The 11,358-nt window shown below is 40.0% G+C and overlaps 1 long non-coding RNA gene across 2 annotated transcripts in view; it reads left to right on the top strand.

The window, feature by feature from the left end:
- Positions 1–11,358, top strand: part of LOC145291575 (uncharacterized) — a 127,789-nt gene that overhangs the window by 22,356 nt on the left and 94,075 nt on the right. The window lies entirely within an intron of this gene.

Genomic DNA, 11,358 nt, shown 5'->3' with positions numbered 1-11,358 from the left:
TATGACCAAACTTTCATTTCATTCAGACAAAACACTAAGAAACGGAGCCTAATTAGAGTTGGGGCCCGTTTTTTGGGGGGGTCACCCTGTATATTATATTATATTATAAAATATATGAATCTACCTTTTCTGACAACTAAACTTTGACTACACCCATGCTTTTATAAACTGGAGAGAAGTGTGCCATCCTTGAACCATAGAGAGGATTGCTTCACACCAATGGCTCAAGAATAGCAGACTTCTATTTGATAAGGGAAGGCATTTTAGCCGTACAAAGCCAAGGCTCACTCACAAATTTATTGTAAAAATATTGTTGGTTACTAACAAATGACCTATGCATGTTTTGCCAGTCAATGATTGGGAGCCAGAACCACCTAAATCAAATGCTTTGAAATAAAGAAAAAAACATTTTTACAGCGCAGATATTGTTGTACAGAACTGAGTTTTTTCTTTGTCACAAATATATGAAAATTTAATTGCAAGAAAAAGAAAAGAAATATCTTAAATTTTACTGTAAAGGTACATTTTAATTGAAAGTGTATTTCTTTGCAAAATCAGTAAATTTACAAATTTATTTTGCAAATTCTGATATATTAATTATATCTGTATAAACTATGTTTCTCTCTTCGAATTTCAGATATTTAAAAAAAATAGCTATCCTGTTTAGAAACTTCTGATAAGTTTGAGAATATTTTACATAAAAGTTTACCTCATTAAACACGTGCTAATCAATTAAATTGCTGTACTACTCTGTAGGGAAACGCATGACTTACCTAACTAGCACCTGTGCATAATTCAACTCGTTGGTCGTGGAACGAAATGAAAAGAAGAAAGAAACAAAAATGGCTGCCTTATCTCTTTATATGCCTGCAATGTGACCACCCGATATGCAAATGAGATGTTCCTGATTGGAGATAAAAGAGGGTTGATTTTTTAGAGGGCACGTTCATTTTCAAGTGGAATTTCGAATAAATACGTTGAATTAGCAGAAGTTCGTTTGGAGTTGAGAGAAGGTGTGTTACGTATACAGAAGTTTGGAAGTTTGGACAACAGTGTCAACCATGCCCAGGAAATTATTGGTGTGACGGCAGAAGTAATAACACTCAAGTTATTGAATTATAAGCTATTTCGGCTCTCGGCGTGCGGTGACTCGAAAGGCAGAAAATGGACAGATGCAACTTTCACTTGATACCTGAGTTTGACGGATCTACCACTGGACCGTCTGTCGTCGAATTGGTTGAAAAGGCTGAGAAGATTTGTACACTGTGCAGAATTAAAGAATCAGCCACAGTCATTACTCTGAGGTTAACCAGAGGTGCCCATGCAGTCTACCAGCAACTCGGGGATGAACCAGACTGGGATACAATCAAACACAGCCTGTATACAGCGTCTGGTACAGATCCGTTTGTTGCATGGCAACAGTTCATGAGCCAGCGACTTCACCTCAAGGAAACAGTTGACATGTACCTAGCCAACCTACGAAATTTGTTGGTACCATTTGATGGGGTCAACGATAAGATATTAAGATGTGCCTTTTTAGTAGGCTTACCTGATGAGGTCAGCAAACTGTTGCGGGCATCGTCATGAATTGATGAATTGATAACAGACGAGTTATTAGCTCGAGCTCGAAACATCTGTAAGGAACAGGAGCCAATTGCAGCAGCAACTAGTATTGAACATGCAACAGTCGAACCACATGGAGGCAATGTAGATTCTCTCCCAGGTAGTAATAAGCGTGTAGGCCCAGTGTGCTATAAATGTGGGGAGGCCAATCATTTTGCTAAGGAGTTCCAGAGTTATAGGAGGTGTGTATATTCACGAGCACAGAAAACAGTACAATTGTAACACTAAAGAGAGGCCACATCAGACCTGTAGGGTTGATGTGACGTTCTTTTAGTTGAAAGTAATTTTTTGTTCCCGGATGATAACCGGGTTGAAAGAATAAAAATTATTATTAATTTTTATTTGTGAATAAATTCTGAGCTAAGTCTGTTGTTGAAATGGCGGCGGCGGGAGTGCCTTTGTGGCGAAAAGTTAAATTACATTCTAGACATCAAAAGCGAAAAAGAATGCATAAAATATGTTAGCCAAAATACACAGGCGTTTGATCTCCAATGGCCGAAATCATAGTGTACAGTAGCCGGAGGGGTGGGGATTTCACACCCGCAATTGGCAAAACTATGAGCCAAAAGTTGACCTGGGAATTTGACAAGTTGAAAAGTCGGGTTGTTTTTGAAACACACGCAGTGACTCGGCATTGTGTTTAGAACAAAGAAGAGGAAAAAAAATGAATTGTCCGAAATTTCAAAACAATAAAATAACGTATCGAGAATTGTCATTTGGTGAATCAGGTCGAACGAAAAAAGGGAATTTATGAAATGTTTTTGCTCAGATGGGAAATGTCCGATAAGTTCAAAGCGACAAATGCATTCTTGGTCTTTTGACGTAAACAAAATGTCTGATATAATAAAATGGCCGACAACCAGAACTTAATTCAAAGATAAACTAAAATCCCTTTGAATTATCAAAGCGAAAGGTGAGATCAATAGATAATTTCAAAACAAATAAAATCGCGTGATTTGCTTTAATTCAAAGGAAAAATAATTTTCCTGGATAGGGGGAAATTCCATTAGTAAGCCAGGGAGGAGTTAATTAATACAACGTGTAAGTTGGGCGTTAATTAAGGGAGGAGTCAAACCAATTTTGGAAATGGACCAATGAAAAAGGGCCCTGTCGAAGTATAATCAACCAATGAGAAAAGGCCCCGTCGAATTATAATCAAGCAATTTGATTGGTCGATGACGAACATGGGTGTCGTCATCATTCCATAATTGTATTATAAAAGAAGTGCAAAATTAGAGATTAAGTCAGTAAGAAGAACCGAGTAGTAAGAGTAAGAGTCAGAAGAAAAGAGAGATAAGTCTCGGCAGAATCACCTCTCTCTCTCTCTCTCCCCCTCGCTTGTTGCCTGATAACTCAATGCTTATAACGTGTAGATTACTTAATGAGAATTACGCAAAGTCCGCAATACCGACCAGGTATTTCAACAACAGAAGCTCAGTTGTAAAACTAACTGCTTGCTTGAATTAATTGTCAACTCTATGTATATGCTGTAAATACTTCTTTTATGAATTTCCGAAATATATATTATATTAACTAACCTCCGGAGTTTTGTTGCTGATGTGCGTTGATCCGTATATATGTACATTCTTTATTTGCCATTTGTGACACCGTATCCGTCAACGAACACCCAGGATAACTAGACGATCCACAGAGAACAGGCCTTGAGGACCAAGCATCCGAGAAGAATCCCCAACGCCTTAACGAAGAACTCACTGGGTGACGCGACGTACTAACGGTTGGCAGACCTGGTGGCCCAGTCGACATATCATAACTGTACCGACCAGGGTGCAGATCATAACTGGGCTGCGATCAAGGGGTCGAGGACGTGTAAGCACGTGTCAAAAGGTCACACAATGCTATTGCTGCAATAAGTATGGGCACATATCACTCAGCTGTTTTGGAAACAACGTTGGGGGCAACGTACTATCGCCACTCTTGCCCCTTGCGAACCAATAAACACAGGATTACCGGTCATTGGCATTAAAATTGACGATGTGCAGTGTTCAGCACTCATAGACACGGGGTGTTCCCGGTCTATAGTTAGTGCACATTGCTGTCAGATGTGGCGGGAGCAACCAGTCGGTATTATGACGATCAATGGTTTACCCCGAGCATGTTGTGGTGAAGGGACAGTCACAATCTATACTGAGAAGGGTGACACAGCCAAAGTTGATGTTCTGGTGATGCAAGAAAAAAACCTTGGCTATGACATTTTGATTGGAATTGATGCAATACAAGCACAAGGAGGCGTCATAATCACAGCGACTGGAGATGTAATGCTTGGAGAAGGGAAAGAAGTTTGTGCAGCCATATCTATTGAAGAAATGGACTTCTGTGCTATGTTTGACGACAACGAAAAGGCGTGGACTGCAAAGTGGAAATGGTGTATGAGCCAGGCACCAGATCGGCTGTGCAACACCATTCCAGAGTATGCAGTTTCCACAAAGAATAGGGCCACATATGAAGAAGAACTTCAGATGTGGATTGATAACGGATGGTTAGTACCGTACCCACAGGAACGTCTGGGACCACCCAAAGGATTAATTCTGCTCATGACTGTTGAACAACCTACTAAAGACAAAATTCGGCCCATAATGGATTACCGAGAATTGAATCAACATGTTGATGCTTTCACTGGAAACGCAGATGTGTGCGCTGCTAAACAAAGAGAGTGGCGTCAGAAAGGAAGTAATGTAGCACTGCTGGATTTGAAGAGAGCCTACCTGCAGATACGTGCCCATGAGTCATTATGGCCATTTCAGATAGTGATAATCCAGGCAAAATGATATTGTTTGACACGTTTAGGTTTTGGCCTAAACGTAGCACCCTTAATAATGACAACTATTATTAAAACTGTTTTGATGCAGGATGAGACCACTGCAAGAGCTGCTTCAGCTTACATTGACGACATCTACGTTAATGAGGATATAATGTCTGCAGATGTGGTTCAAATAAAACTGGAATCGTTTGGGTTAATAAGCAAAGACCCTTAACGCCTAAAGGATGGGGTGCCCGTGTTGGGCCTAGAGGTCTGGGAGGTGGGCAATACTTTGCGATGGAAGCAAGGGAGCGCGATTCCAGAGTTACCCAGTGTATTGACAAGACGCATTGTGTTTTCTATTTGCAGTAAATTAGTAGGACATCTACCTGTCTGTGATGGCTCCGATCGGCAACAGGAGTGTTAAAAAGACGAGTAACTGCAGTAACCAAAGGATGGGGCGACATGGTGGATGATGATTCTCTCCAGCAAATAATGGCTGAAATGTTGTCCAGAGTACATAGGAACGACCCTGCCCAGGGTGAGTTGCAAGTATCTGGAAACGAACTGAATACATGGGTTGACGCAAGTTCATTGACTACAGGTGTCGTGTTGGAACAATTGGGTGCTGTTGTGGAAGATGAGTGCTGGCTTCGTCCGAAAAATGATGCCCAGCATATAAATTTGGCAGAACTTGATGCCACGTTAAAAGGACTTAATCTTGCATTGCAATGGCAGGCTAAGGTTGAGCATCTCCACACTGACTCATTGTGTGTTTACCACTGGTTGACCGACACCTTGACTGGAAAGGCTCGAGTTAAGACTAGAGCTGCAAGTGAGATGTTAGTACGAAGGAGACTGGCAATAATAAAGTGTCTAGTTGACGAATACAGCTTGCAGGTGGAAATTACCTTAGTTTTGTCAATGCAGAATTTGGCTGATAGCTTGACTAGAGTATTAAAGAGGTGGATTGATGTAATGAGGTAGGGATTTGATCCTTCACAACAGACATGCGCGACCATAATAGATCAATCAACACCTGACCAGATCCGTACAATACATCAGCAGAGTGGACATCCTGGAATTCAGAGGACAACATATTTTGTCCGAAGAGTGTGTCCTTCAACTACAAGAGCATCAATCAAGGGAGCTATATGCTCATGTGAAGAGTGTCAGCATATTGATCCGGCACTGTCCCAATGGCAAAAAGGGAAGCTTGAGGTGGAGGACAACTGGTATCGAGTAGGAATGGATGTAACGCATTATGAGGGCAAGCATTTTTTGACTTTGACAGATTGTGGCCTGACACGTTTCACGATATGGTGCCTGTTGACACGACAGAATGCATCTAGCATTATATGACAGTTGAGAGCTGTCTTTTTTGAACGTGGTGCCCCGCTTGAAATACTGACTGATAACACCACTACGTTTTGATGTCAAGAATTTCAGAAATTCACGCAGGAATGGGGGATTAGAATGCGTTACCGATGCGCATATTTTCTGGAAGGTAACGGTATAGCGGAGTGGTGTCACCACACCATTAAAAGAATTGCGGCCAGGACACAGTGTTCTATTCCAGAAGCTGTGTACTGGTATAATGTGACACCAAAGGACGATGTAACACCAGAAACTGCACCAGCTAATGGGATTTACCACTATGAACAGCGTATAAAAGGAATTGATGTCACATCATCAGTGGTTAGCGTTGTCAATACACCATATCAAGTGGGAGACTGTGTTTGGATAAAACCCTGAAATGCTGGGTGCACTGTAAAATTTTGCAGAGGAAAAATAGATAAAATCATAAGTCCTCAGACCATGTTGATTGATGGTGTACCACGTCATGTAAAAGATATCCACTCCTGTTATACCTTCTCTGATTCTGAGGATAATGAGGAAGATCACATACAGTTCAGGGATGATCCTGATCGCCTACTGCCCCTACAGGTGAGCGTAGAAACACTACCTGCAGAACCAGATGAGGGAATGATGGAACATACTAGTGGCAGTAGTGATGAGAACGATGGACATGAGGAAGTAATACCACCAATTCCTCATCGAAGTACCCGAGAAAGACAAATACTGCCCACCCGCCGTGATTGTGAAACACCGCCTATAGCACCACGAGAGGGGATGATGGAACATACTGAGGAAGATAGAACCGAGGAAGTCATGCCTCCAATTCTTCGAAGGAGTACCCGACAAAGACGGATACTGCCCCCTTGCCCTGATTGTGAAACACTACATAGAGAACCACAAGAGGGGATAATGGAACAGACTGGTGGCAATAACGGTGGTAATGAGGAAGATGGCAATGAGGAAGTGCTGCCCCCGATTCTTTGAAGAAGTACCCGACAAAGACGACTGCCCCCCTGCCCTGTGTGTGATTATGAGATCAGGGGGGGTGGAGTGTAGGGAAACGTGTGACTTACCTAACTAGCATCTGTGCATAATTCAACGGGTCGGTCGTGGAATGAAATGAATGAAGAAGAAAGAAACAAAAATGGCTGCCTTATCTCTTTATATGCCTGCAATGTGACCACCCGATATGCAAATGAGATGCTCCTGGTTGGAAATAAAAAAGGGTTGATTTTTTAGAGAGAGGTTCATTTTGAAGTGGGATTTCGAAGAAATAAGTTGAATTAGCAGAAGTTCGTTTGGAGTTGAGAGAAGGTGCGTTACATATACAGAAGTTTGGAAGTTGGAAGTTTGGACAACAGTGTCAACCTTACCCAGGAAATTATTGTTGTGACAGACAGAAGAAATAACACTGAATTTATTGAATTATAGGAAGCACTAAATTGAAGTCATATTTTTATATAACTGTTATATGTTCATTTAAAGAAACGCTAATGCAAATTGTTTTGTTCTTACTGTTTAAAAAAATATATATTAGATATGCAAATTCAGTTTCTTGCCACATGATTTTGTACGCGTTCCTTTTTCTTTAAAAGACTGAGTTTTTTCTCTCTTGCTTTTGTAGCTGTGAATTTGGTTCAATAAAGCCTTTGAAAGAGTTTCTTTATGTCTTCATTTATTTACAACACTACAATTTATTGAACAAAATTTATTTCCCTCATGGGGAAGATCATTTGTCTGGACAAATTTAACGTATCTTCGGTGGACCCTCAGGCTAGCAAGCTTTGGAGATTGTGGTATCGTAACTTTAATAACTATTTATCAATTATTGCTTTGTTAAACCCAGATAAACTCGAAATTCTTTATTTAAACATTGGTCTCACTGTTGCTGATGTTATCGAGGGTTGTTCGGAATTTGAACACATTATTGAATTACTGAAAGGTGTTTACGACAAGTCTCCAAGCATTATTCATGCTAGACATCTGCTTTCTACATGTCTGCAACAAGAAAACGACTTGCTGCTGACTGTTACCTTAAAGACGTTACTGCTACTACTTACAGGGATGAATCTGTCCGTGATGCATTTATACGTGGTCTCCGGTCCTCAGTAATACATGCTAGACTACTTGAAACTGATATGCTAACTCTCAAAGAGGCTACTCAATGTGCTAGAGCCTTAGAACAAGCTCACTTTCATGCTGAATCATAAGCTTCCTCGATTGGAGCAGCCGCTTCTAATATTACTACTAGAACTAATAATGTGTTTACTGATCCTGCCGAGGAGGCCACTACTATTACTAAACTTTCTGATTCTACTGGTTCTTGTATGGCGTGTGACTCTGTACAATTTTCTGCTGCCCTTCCTGCTCATAGCAAGTGTTACAACTGTGGAGGGAGATGTCACTTCAAGAATGATCGGCGTCATTGTCCTACCCACGATAAAGTATGTCGAAACTGTGGTAAACTCGGTCATTTCTCCAAAGTTTGCCATTCTACTATGCCGACACCTTCACGTTCTACTTCTGCTATTATGGTAGTCCATGCTAAAGATGGTGATAGGTGTCCTCCCATTACTAAAATTGTTGAATTAAAAGGAAAAAAATCAACTGCCTTCATAGACACCGGCAGTTCTGATAACTTTATCAATGCTCATATTGTTAAAACAATGAAGCTGTCTACTTCAAAATGTAATTCCGTAATTTCCATGGCATCATCCGCCGTTTTCCTCAAATTATCGGAATATTGTACTGAGAAAATTTCCATCAATGGTTGCGTGGATAAAGAAATGTACTTTACAGTGATTCCTGATTCCTGTATGGATATTATACTCGGAATGCCTTTTTTAAAACTACATCAGGGTATCACTATTTCTTTTGGTAGATCTCAAGATATTCTAAAAATCTGTGCCCTAACCAAAATCAGCTGTGACCCTGTGAAATTGTTTCGAAACTTAATCCCTGATTGCAAACTTATTGCTACTAAATCCCGAAATTACCGTGCGGAGGATACTTGATTCATTGAAAAGTTCTACAACTGCTTGAGGATGATGTAATTGAAACAAATTATTCACCATTGCATACTCAGATTGTTGTGACTTTGTTGCCTAATAAAAAGAAACGATTAGTAGTTGATTTTTCCCAAACTACTAACCGTTTCACCTTACTTGATGCATACCCTTTGCCTCGGATTGAAGATCTCATGAACCAAATAGCCCAATATTGTATATTTAGTACAATTGATTTATCGAAACTGTACTACCAGATCGAAATTTGTCCCGAAGATCAGCCCTACATGACCTTTCAAGCTGGAAATTGTTTGTACCAATTCAAACGAATATCCATGGGTGTCACTAATGGGGTTTCTGCTTTTCAACGGTTTATGAATTCTTTCATTTCTGACAACAAATTATCTGGAACTTTTTCATATATAGATGATATTACTATTTGCGGTAAAACTCAAGATGAACATGATGTTAATTTGGAGTGTTTTTTAAAGGCTGCCTCGACATATAACCTCAAAATAAACCGAGAAAAATCAAAATTTTTACTTCATTCCATCAGTTTGCTTGGGTACCAAATTTGTAACGGGACTATGCAACCAGATCCTTAGCATTTGAAACCTCTTTTACAAATGCCTCCTCCTTCCGATTCAGATTTGTTAAAGAGGTGTCTTGGTATGTTTTCATACTACACGAAATGGATACCTAAGTATTCATACGAAATTCGTCCACTGGTCGAAAATAAACAATTTCCCATGCCTCCTATAGTTATCAAATCCTTTGAAAAACTTAAGAAAGACGTTACCAAATTGTCTGTAAAAGTTATCGATGATGAATTACCATTTACTATTGAAACCGATGCCTTAGAAAAGGCTATCGGAGGTACTCTCTCACAGGCTGAGAAGCCTGTAGCATTCTTTTCTCAATCGCTAAACCCTTCTGAAATACAACTTCACATAATCGAGTGCATCCAAAAATGGATGTATCTCCTTGCTGGAAAGCACTTTACTATTGTAACACACCAGCAAGCCATACCTTTTCTGTTTGAACCAGCTAACCAAGGAAAAATTAAAAATGCTAAAATTATACGGTGGAAAATGGAACTTCTCCCATTGTCATACAACATAAAACACCGTCCCGGGAGTGAAAACACCGTTGCCAATGTATTATCGAGAGTATGTGGTGCTGCTGCTTCTTCCTTAGAGGAACTAAAGTTATTACACAATTCATTAATACATTGTGGAGTACAGTGCTTTTGGCATTTTGTAATATCATGAAATATGCCATATTCAATCGATGAAATCCGGGGTGTGACATCTGAATGTATGACTTGTGCCAAAATAAAACCTCAATTCTTCGATTCTACTAATAATACACTGATTCGTTCTACTACTCCCTTGCAGCTACTCTCTATAGACTACAAAAAACCTGTCCCAGTATCATCGACAGGATAATATTACATATTTACTGTCATCGATGAATACAGTCAATTTCCTTTTGCTTTCCCTTGTCAGGATTGTTCTTTGCAAACCAAAATCCAGTGCCTGACAAATATTTTCTCCATATTCGGACTCCCCTCATTTATCCATTTTGATCGAGGAACTTCATTTATGTCGGAAGAATTCAAAGATTTTTTGACACGACTTGGAATTGGATTCAGCAACACTACTGCATACAACCCAAGAGGCAACAGTCAATGCGATGCGATGCTACAACAGCATTATTTGGAACACCCTGTGTTTACGACAAGTCTCCAAGCATTATTTTTTTACACAGTGATCACCACTTATCAAGGCCCGGAAGCCACTCAGGGATAAGAGTTATTGCAAGTACATTACGTTAGTGTGGAGATTTGATGAAGTGTTTACTTAAGGGGGCGGTTCATTAGGAATTTGTTAACGTTGAACTTGAAGACATCCAGGATGTTCTGCTGTTTTAAATGCTGTTCTACTGATGTTGGCAGGATGTTCTACTGTTTTAAATGCTATTCGCTCCCTGCTGTGCACTACTACAAATGCAACTCCTCACAAACACATGTTCAACTTTGAAAGGCACTCTTCTTCTGGTACTGCTTTTCCTGTTTGGCTCTGTGACCCTGGGGAGGTATTATTAAAACAGTTTGGTAACAGGAGCAAATATGACCCGATTGTCGAGGTAGTGGAACTCCTCAAAGCTAACCCTACACATGCAAGAATACGACATAATGATGGCCGGGATTATTCAGTAGCGCTGAGACATCTTGCTCGCTTTCCATGCTCTGGTAGACTTCAAAATCCTGCTAAAAGTATTCAACCCGACATTGCAAATGCAGACTCGACCCAGTTGACCGAAACAAGTCCTGTTAGAGCTACACCTAATACAGAAAATGAATTTGACTATAATAGTCAGAGCTCTGAGAACTAATCTTCCCAGAGGACTACCAGTCCTTCGAATAGCGAACTACCTCCATGCAGATCTAACAGAATTTGCAGACCAGTCCAGCGACTAGATTTATAAAAAAAAAAAAAAAACACTACTTACAATCTCTTTTACAAGTGGGGGAGATTGTTATATTTTCATTTAAAGGAAACGCTAATACAAATTGTTTTGTTCTTACTGTTTTAAAAAAAAAATATATAT

Source organism: Euprymna scolopes, chromosome 12 (genome assembly GCF_053919585.1).
Source record: "Euprymna scolopes isolate OS-2025 chromosome 12, ASM5391958v1, whole genome shotgun sequence".
Taxonomy (NCBI): Eukaryota; Metazoa; Mollusca; class Cephalopoda; order Sepiida; family Sepiolidae; genus Euprymna; species Euprymna scolopes.
Note: the sequence above shows the minus strand (reverse complement) of the source record. Positions and strands in the feature narration are given on the sequence as shown.